The sequence below is a fragment of the Strix aluco genome, chromosome 5, assembly GCF_031877795.1.
Source record: "Strix aluco isolate bStrAlu1 chromosome 5, bStrAlu1.hap1, whole genome shotgun sequence".
Lineage (NCBI taxonomy): Eukaryota > Metazoa > Chordata > Aves > Strigiformes > Strigidae > Strix > Strix aluco.
Genome location: NC_133935.1, coordinates 79785842 through 79795884, shown reverse-complemented (window position 1 = coordinate 79795884; position 10043 = coordinate 79785842).

Below are 10043 nucleotides of genomic sequence, written 5' to 3'. Positions count from 1 at the left end.
GGTTTCATTTGTGCATTTAACCTCTGCAAAGGTAAGACCAATAAAGATCATATCCAACTGTCACTGTGTTAGATCAAGATCTCAGGCTAAACATATGGTACAGAAAGATTTAGGTATATAACCCTCAAATCTGGATTTGTGGCATAGAATTTCTGTACTTACTTGGTAAAAGATGTGACTGTCAACAGCACAATTTTCTCAGCTTATATAGCTGGAAGTCTGGCATGATGATATATCAGTATGTATTATAAATAGAAAAAGACCAGGCTTTAGTATGCACTCTATTCAAATGCCCAACAGTACCACTGAATAATTTAGTAATTAGAACTGTCTTTATCCATTATAGAACAATTTTACTAACTCCTACTATCTGTACAGGAAAAATGCTGATTGACAGTAGAAGCCTTTTTGTTGTTTGTTTTGTATAGGACAGTACGGAATAGTAAAGTGCATTTCTGTTGATTTCCTCTACTAGACAGCTCAACTTCTGGAGACAAAGTATAATGTCAGGATGAGTGGGTAATCTATTCTAGTATGGCAATTCCTATGAAAATAAAAATCTCCCTCTTGTTAAATGTAAAAAAATTTTAAATTGAAGTTTAAAATTACACTTTTTTTTTTCTTTTTAAAAATATCCTCCTTTCTTCTGCCAGTTCTACCAAAACCTAGCACTGTAGTTATATTGACAATGCAAAATAAAATATTAAAAAACAGATAGGAAAAAAAAGAACAGAAAAACCACATTTTTACTTAAGTTTTTTTTACATGCTTAGGTACCCTGAATTTCAGTCCTATATTCTTGAGGGGGTGGGGAGAGAGAGAGAGGGGATGTGCTAGAACAAGACTCTGTACACATAAAGATAATATTTCAGGGGAAGCAATGGAAAATTCTACTTTCCAAAGGAGTTAGATTTAATGTTCATTATTCAACGTGCCATTATAAACAGTAAAATCTTTCCTTTACTGATATGTGTATGGCTTTTCAGTCTGATTTTTATAACAAGGGAAAGCTTCTTATTTGAGGATAATTAATCTCACTCACAGATTTTTATAGATCACAGGTTTTTTTCCATATTTCATGTTATTAATGCAGATTCCATCTTCCATTATGAGCTTATACTAAGTTGAGTAACTATTTAGATAACTCTCAAAGGCAATACTTTCCTGCAGACATTTGACTATTGTGGTATGAATCATTAAAACAATTTACTTTAGCAAAAAGTAAAAATAAAGCCCAGTTCTGAAAAAGAAGTTTTCATTCCCATGCTGTCTCAGAATTTATTTGCCTATTAATGATTCCATAGTAACCTAACTGGTCATATTGCATTCCTGATGCATCCAATAACTTTTTTGAAAGTTGGAAGGCTAATTGCAAAAGTAATTATTTATAATATCTGAGTGCTTTATTCAGGGGACCCATTAAAAGCATAAACAGTGAGGACAGAGAAAGGTTACAACTGTTTTAAAGGAAAGAAACATATGAAAGTTTTATACAACTATCACTGCTAAACTTGTCCAGATTTTAAAAAAAGACTTCTAATGAAAATAATGTTTTCCTTCAGAGGATCCAGTATGTTTTATACTAACCAAAATAGACTATTTTACTCCCATTATAGCTATTCCACTTTACTTGCCAGTGTTGTTGTCAAAATTTTCTTGTGGTATTCCCAAAATCAGATGTTTTCTTAAAGCCATGCTGTTTAGTGAATTAGTGAGAATTTCAGCTTGTATTTTTTAAAAGAAAGCCCCCCAAAATCACTACTCCAACTTAATGTGATTTTTTGTTTGGTTTGTGGTGGGGTTTTTATTACTGGTAAATCAATCTGGTGGCTGTCTGGGATCAGAATATTTCACATTAGCACTGTTACCAATCTGCTTTTAGAGGAATATAGCACCTCTGAGGGCCAGCAGGACAAGTGGCATCATACACCGTCTGCTGTTCCCTTGCACAGACTGAATCATCCAAAATGTATTTTATTTGCCACAACTATGATTCATGTGGTAAATGATTAACTGTTTGGAAATAATAGTTTTTACATGTTTTCACTTTTTACATGGTGTTAAAAAAACAAAACAAAACAATTGTTAAGTCCTCATGCCAATTGTTCCCCAAAAGATAGGTAACATATGTTAAAATTTGATATTTCATTAAGACAGAAATGCCCTGCTATTAAGTTTCAAACTATTTCAGGTTTAGTTTCACAAAATGTGATTTTGGATAGAAAGAAAAAAAAAAAAGATGAGGCTCTTTAAACTTCGTTTCTTTGTGCGTAGTGGTCTTATGCATTAATGTATAACAACACTGAGCAAGGATGAGGCCTAGGTTTACTCCACCTGCGACAGACTGATTTTACATATCTTCAGAGAAGGAAAGATTATTTGAAAATCTGAATATTTCATGACCCACGTTAATGCCTATATGCACACTCAGTTCAGATTGATGCTTGAAATCATCTTCTTAGACAAGATCCTGAAGATTTAATTTCCAAAGTGTTATTTTAATATAATTTTAAGCTTTGCAGCTTTTGTGAAGCTTTGTTTTCTTTTCTAATGAAGAATAAAAAGTTGTGAACAGTAACATGAGAGGCAATTCCAAACCCCATGTAGCCCTAATCCTCAATATTTCCCACTCCATTGAAATCAATTGTATTTTGGGGTATTCAGTGACTCTAAGGTATTTTTATAGTGAATTAATATTTTCCTAATACATAAGGACATGCTAGTGTAGTTTGCCAGAATTTTTCCTTAATTTAACTAGTACTTGAATTTTTATATCACTTGCTGTTCTAAACTATGATATTTCTCACTTCTTTCTTTCACTTCCCAGTCTTTGGACAATATTTCTGAGACATGATATGAGCATGTAAGTCTCTTACTTTGCATTGCCAGCTCTGCGTTGTGTCAATAGACAGAAGTAGGGGGTGTATGGAGACAGTGAGGAATAGAAACTTCTGTGGGTGGACTTGGGAGGGCAAGGACGTTGCCTGACAGTGTGTGGCAAGCCATATCTGCAGCACATCTATCTAAGCGTTTTGTGCTACACTCCTCGAGCTACATTTATGAAATAATCAAGACTATGGCACATAATGCTAGTGTGAATGTAGGTGTGATCTGAAGGAGGATCCACATCTGGAATGTAGATGCCCTCCTGCAGAGTTAGGTAGGCCAGACATCTGTATCTGGATACATCCTGAAGCAAAAACCCCCTTACATAGGGAACAGTGCAACGTCTTGACCTTGGAAACATTCATTATGGCTGGAGAGGGATTTTTTAGACAGAATGTTCTTACCAGCTCTAACTTTTAGTTGATGGGTAGGGCAGGGAATAGCTTATGTTTGATGTGGTGGAGGAAGCCATGGCAAAACTCTCCACTGAGCTCCTCCTGGGAGACCAGGAATGAATTACATGTGACAGATGTTAGTCACTTAATGAATAATTGGAAGGGCCTCAGATACAACAGTGATGAGAGCACTGTAAGAACCCATGGAGAATATAATCATGATGGTAACAAAAGATGGAGGAGTGTCCAGATTCAGAGCAACATGCCAAGAACATGACCTAAGATGTTAAACTGACTAAAATATCAACAGATCAAACTGAGCAAGGCTGAGACATAATGTCATCCTTCAAATTGCAGATTTGGGACTGAATTTGGACTTAAAACAACAGTTTGATACTCTTCCCACTGAAGTCTGTGGCGAGCTGCCAGCTGACCTCAGTGGGAACAGACTTAGGCCAGAAGCTACTGTGCAAGTAGAATTTGCAAAGTGCTGAACTGGTACATTGGAAAAAAATTTCAGTTTGCATGCCAGAGAATGCAGAGGTGGTGGGGTAAAAACCCACAAATGACTAAACCAAATGATAAAGGATAACATACATTCCAGGATGGAGAGTCAATGGCAGTAGGTAGTTGAAGAAGATAAATTAAAGATGAACTAGAGAAAGAGAGTGAAACCAGCACCAGCAGCTAGTTGTAAGAAAAGGGATTTAATCTCCAACCAGTCAAATGGCACAGCAGAGATGTTCTGGCCACTGACAGTGGCAGTCTGGTGCTGGGGAAGCCCTGAAGAAGACAGTTTGAACGGAATATTAAAACCAATACCTTCTGCTTATCTCTGTCAGTGTGGGCATGAATGAGAATCAAAAATATGCTGATTTAGTGGAGAACTCTACTCTTGTGGACTGTGGGATTAACCACAGTAACCATATATGAATTTGGAATAAAATGTCTGCCTACCTGACAGAGTGGTTAGAGCAAGGCAGTTTCTGAAAATAACTGTAATACTGAATACAACTTCAATATCAAAACAAAGGAACTAATCAATTTTTTTTAAGAAGACAAAGTTCTAATGTAAAATGGAGGTTCTGCACTGATTTCAGATAATGATGTGACCTGCACTTGGAGAAAATCAGCAATGATAGAAACAACTTCAATGCTGTGACTAAATAACAAATGACATCTAACATAATTCGATTGAACAGTTTAAATTAAAATGTCACATTCCTGACAATCGATGCTTCTCTGAATGAATGTGTTAGGAAATTGTCACAATGGATCTGCCTTAGAACACAGCACCGCAAATAGAAATCACCCAGAACATTGCCATTGTTATTGCTGATGCTAGGTATTAGCTTGACTTTGATGTGTGTTTGAGCTTTTCAGCTTATTAACTTTCATTGCATACAAGTGCCAAAGCATTCCTAACATCAGCCTTTCATGGAAATCTCTGGTGTGTGAGATCACTGAAGCATGGATCACCCATCACTGGAGCATGTAATAGGGTTGCCAGAGCTAGTGGAGATCCATGCTGACCCAACTGGTACATCAGGATGGCACAAGCTTATTAGTTCGAGCAGCACGACTATGACAGCTGAATTTAGTCCACTATGGGGGCCATAGTTTTCAATCTGGGTCACCTCTTTCATCAGAAGTGGTCTAGCACAGAATTTTGTCCACATAGGAACCACATGTTCCTATTGAGCTGCATTTTTATTAGCAAACAAAATTACTATTTTTTTGTGATTTTACTTATGCAGCTAGTAATGGTAAGTATAATATTGAAAATTTAAAATAGAGCATGTACAAGTCTTTTTTTTCCCCTTCTAGGAAGCTCAGAGTTTTTGAGTCTGGGTTAGTTTTTGTTTTGGTTGGATTTTTTTTAAATTTTGTTTTAGAAGAAATTTTGTCAGCATTTTTGGTACTGAAGATTGAAAAAATATCATGTTGTCTTCAAAATATAAGAAGGAATTAATTCCAAAAGAATGCTTCATTTCCAAGGTATACCTGATATATACATTCACCTAATTTTATATATATATATATATATCTGAAATCAAATGTCTTATTGACTTAAAAAATAAAAGTTTGGCTTTGAAACTAGTGCCTTTGTTTTTTTAATGTTTTAATTTTTAATGTCAGTTCTTTCATTACCTAGGACAGCACAAATCTGTAACATGCTTTAATCTGAAAAACACTTTGTTCAATTTTTTTTTTTTCTATCTGAATCTAGATGTGATTAGCAATAGCAGAATCATCATTAACAGAGTTTGTTCTACAGAGGTGACCTGAACTCTACAGGGTTCATACTTGTCTGTGACTGCCTTTGTGGTTTCTATGAACTGAGTTGTCTCCTTGTCATACATCAGAGATTCTGTGGGCAAACAAGAGGAAAAAAAAGCAAGAAAAATAAAAAAACTTTATTGTTTTCTTTACATTCTGGGTGAGCTAACATCTGTTGACATTGAGGCATCTTTTTCTATAGTTATTAGAATATTAAATCTGTCTGTATAAACCTGAAGTACAGAAACATGACAGACATATGTAAGAATGACAGATAGCAAGGTGAAGAATCAGAGGCTTAACCAATTGCTCCCTGATGTCAAGCTGAGAATCAGCAGAAATAATCATTTTGGCATCAGACAGGAAAAGTCAAAGGTCAGGATTTAATGCCATCACAGAAGGATTCTTCAAATAAGCTAAGCAGTTGCTTACTAAAGCATGACTATTTGTTGTGTTTAGGGATTCAGAGCAAAGCATGATGTGAATGGGAATGCAAGGTCTCCATGACAAAACTGGGGGAACTGTCTTATCTGGAAAATCTTTCCCACAAGCATTTCTTTACTTGAACAAGTCCATACAAAACAGGTGGGTAGACTTCTCCTCTTTCCTGCTTTTCTTCTCCTTACCTAATAACAATTGTATTAAAATCTTATAATCTTTATAATTTACAATGAAATAAAAACCAATGTCCTAGTTCACTGAAAATTGAATGTACTGGTGAACAGCAAATGCAAAATTGCTCAAGTGCCAGCCTCAGAGCAGAATCAATGTCTTAGTTATTGTTCCAGCACAGAACAGCAAAATGTGACTCCCAATGCCTTCTGTTGTCAAGGATGCTCAACTGCAGAGCAACAGCAAATCTGCTGGACCACTGTCCCCCCAACACGAGAAGGAGTCTATTTGTGCAGTCCTGCTTATCAGTGGGCACATTAGTGCTAAGTCAACCAGAAGCTTGGATGAAGTCCCTGGATTTACAGATCTGTGCTTAGGATGGTGTTTCCTGCAGAGACTCAGAATCTCAGTCGTCAACTTGACAATCTGATCAAATAGTCACTTCTTGTAAGTGCCCTAAGTATCCACATACCTTTGATAGCTACAAAAGGTATGAGCTTTCTACATCTACTTAATTCGAAAAGCTGCTATCACACATTCTTCAGAAGATCCTAATGTATTTGACTGTTGGAACTACTGGGAGAAATCAAATAGAAGGGAGTCAATGAACTCAGTTCCTGCAGTATAATTTACCTGTGTCTGATACAAGTCTTCATGCTGATTTTTCAGTCAAAGAAAATGGTCAAAGAGATATGCCATTCCTTGAGGATTAGGGATAATGAAAAAGCAGATCTAGCTCAGGTTAAAATTGGTTAGAGTATTAAGCATCAAGTCTGATACTGATACACTCTTGTTCAGTGATGAAATTTTACATATGACTGACTTACAAAGTTATCCCTCATTCCACAGAGTGTTTAGGAGAGAGGGGAGGGATTTGAATAACCTCAGACTTCTTCTACAGGATAGGATGAACTTTTGAGGACAGAGTAAGAAAGCTTTCCTCATGCTTTTGATTCTATCTTCAGAGTTCCCCTGATTCCCTTCCCAAGCCCAACAACACAAATGTGTATGCATATGTGTATATGCAATCTGTGTAATCAACTTGAGAATTCAGAAGTTGAATGTTTTGCCGGCTCTTGGAGAAAGTCTCAAATTCATTGTCCCTTCAAATTCTAACCCCATTGGAGGCAATATAAAAAAATCCCTTTAAATGCAATAGGGGGAAAATACATGCTTAGGATAGATCAATATCAAGTTCATTGAATGCCAGGAGATTAAGAGGGGAGAAAATGAGAGTATAGAGACAGTAACTGGAAAGTTAAATAGGGAGCAAGACTACTACAGGTAGCATTGGCCATGGCATCAACCTTGTCCTCATACTTTTTAACAACTGTAATTTGGGATCTAAATTTTTAGATCCTTGAGAAAAATCCCCTTTATGATTTCTTAGATGTCCATCTGATACCCATTTGGAGGTCATCCTTGGGTATTTGAAAGTTTTCTATTTCTATTTTTTCTTTAAATTTTCCTGTATTTTTGCTTTATCTTTCCCCCCTACTCCCACCTTACAGCATATTTAACTCACACTATAAACCAAGGGATGAATCTGCAGAAGGACTTGAAGACCTGCTGCTTCTGTTGACAGCAGCTGGAGGGTTTAGGTGCTTTGCAAATAAAGTTCCTACTGGTTTCCAAAATTATCAAATAAAATATTTCCCATTTGCCATGAACTAAGCAAAGAAGTCTCCTGATTCCTTTTAATGGCTTACTGTGTTGTGTATGTGAGACACCCAGTTTGGAACTGCTGGAATCCATAGCATGAAATGAGTCATTAGGTTAAGGGAGGAATATAATAGCAGAGGAACTACTTTAACAGAATAGATCAATAATCCATTTTATCCAGCATCTTGTCTCAATTCTGGATACTTCAGAGGAAGGTGTTAAACCCACTTAGTGCATGTGATATTATACCACAGGGGATATTTCTTCCTTACCCCATCTGGTGATCAATTTATACCCTGAGGCTTATGGATTGAATTCACATTGTAACTATTCAATACTTTCATTTCAAGATCCAGAAAATGTATATTTCTAAATGCTGCTACATCTGACTACCAGATACAGCAAGTCTGGAGTTTTAAGAAAACTTCCTTTACTTATAATTTATAAGCTAAATTTTTGCTATTCTTTTCACTCATATTTGTAAAATATTATAGCTACTCTAAAGCATCTTTTTTTCTGAGTACCAATGCCAGGATTAATTTCCAATGATTTCAAGCTGAAACTCTGAATAAAGTTCTTTTAACTAAGACTGTGACACTATGAAGTTTACTTATGCATGTTTCCACTATTTAAAAGAAGAATAAAGGTTAAAGATCACCAAAGATGTTCAACTTACTGGGTGGAATCAGGACGTACAATGTTAATTTCTTCTCATGATTCTAGGGCCGAAACTTCAGCAATCTGTTGTAGTTAAGGGTGCAACTTGCTCAAGGTCTTCCTTCTTTTGTTATTTATGGCTAAGATTTTCAAAGGAGTGGAAGGATGATTGCGATCTATTTCCATTTAATTCCATTAGTAAGTGGTTCCCAGGTCCTAATACAGCTTTTGAAGACTGCTCATTAGTTTATCTAGAAGAGTGTATTCCCAAACCGTACATCAGTTTTCATTGTTATAATTTACTGTATTACTTGTCCTAAATTTGGGCTCTCATATGGTTTTCCAACCCATGGGAAATTCTGACATTTTGACATTTGTTTTCCTTCTGACTTATTATGAAATATCAAACACTTTGAAACTTTATGTCAAACAAAATATTCTGAAATATTTCTGCTTTGGCCTTATTAAAATGTTTTAAGGTAGATTGTACTTTAAATGTTATTTATGAAGATAAAGCAAATATTCTGATGATTTCTGCAAAAAAAAAATTGTTGATAAAAATGTTATGCTCCTCTGAAATTTTCAAGCTCATCTAGTCAATGTTTTTACTGAAAACCTGCTCCTTTGGAAAAAATAATGCCTAGCTCCTCTGTGACTGATCATTACAATCTTGGACTGTCAAACTATGGGGAAAAAATGTAAATTTATATTGCTATCATCATGGATGTTCTTATTAAAATACAGATCACTTGAAACTTGACTAATTAATAATAAATCTGAATAGTCACTTGCAGTAACATAAGCAGGACTTGACTCTCCTTGCCTAGCTGTTTCATAAAGTAGCAATGTTGCTGAAATCCAGTGTGATTTGAAACAAGTATTCTGCATTTATCTGAGTTGAAATGTTAGTTAAAATTCCACTGAAAATGAAACTATGACAAAACATAAAGCCTTTCAGATAATTGCAGAGGAATTTTTTCAGGACTATTGTTCTTCAAGTGGCATGTGAAAATTTAGCTATTTTCAAGACTTCTATTCTGTATGGTGTAATCCATTTGCTTCATCCCAGTAGAACCCCCCATGACATCACTAGGAATGAGAAAAGTATAAAAAGATGAGAAATTTGCCCTCAAGCCCCACAACTAGGCTTTAATCAACATCTAAAAGGTGTATGTGGTCCCTGCAATGAAAAGGAATTACACATATGGGAGAACTTTGCCCTTACAGCACAAAGTTCCACAAAGGTACATGTTAAATGAGGCAAGATTTTCAGGAGCAATCAGCACAGGGCTAACACAACTTCTGCTGAAAACAAAACAAGCAGGTTTGGCCATAATCTCTCATGTCCTTTCCTACTAGAAAAGTGTCAAAATTGAAAAACATGGTCTGAACGTCTCTGTATGTCACTGGCTCAGAGTTTATCTTTGCATTCTAACAGTAATTTAGAACAAGACTTTTGAAATTGCCATGCATTTTCTTGATGGGGAATAAGTTACAGATGATGTGTTACATGCTAGAGTATTCCCACGTGAAGTTAGACGATAGTCTCCA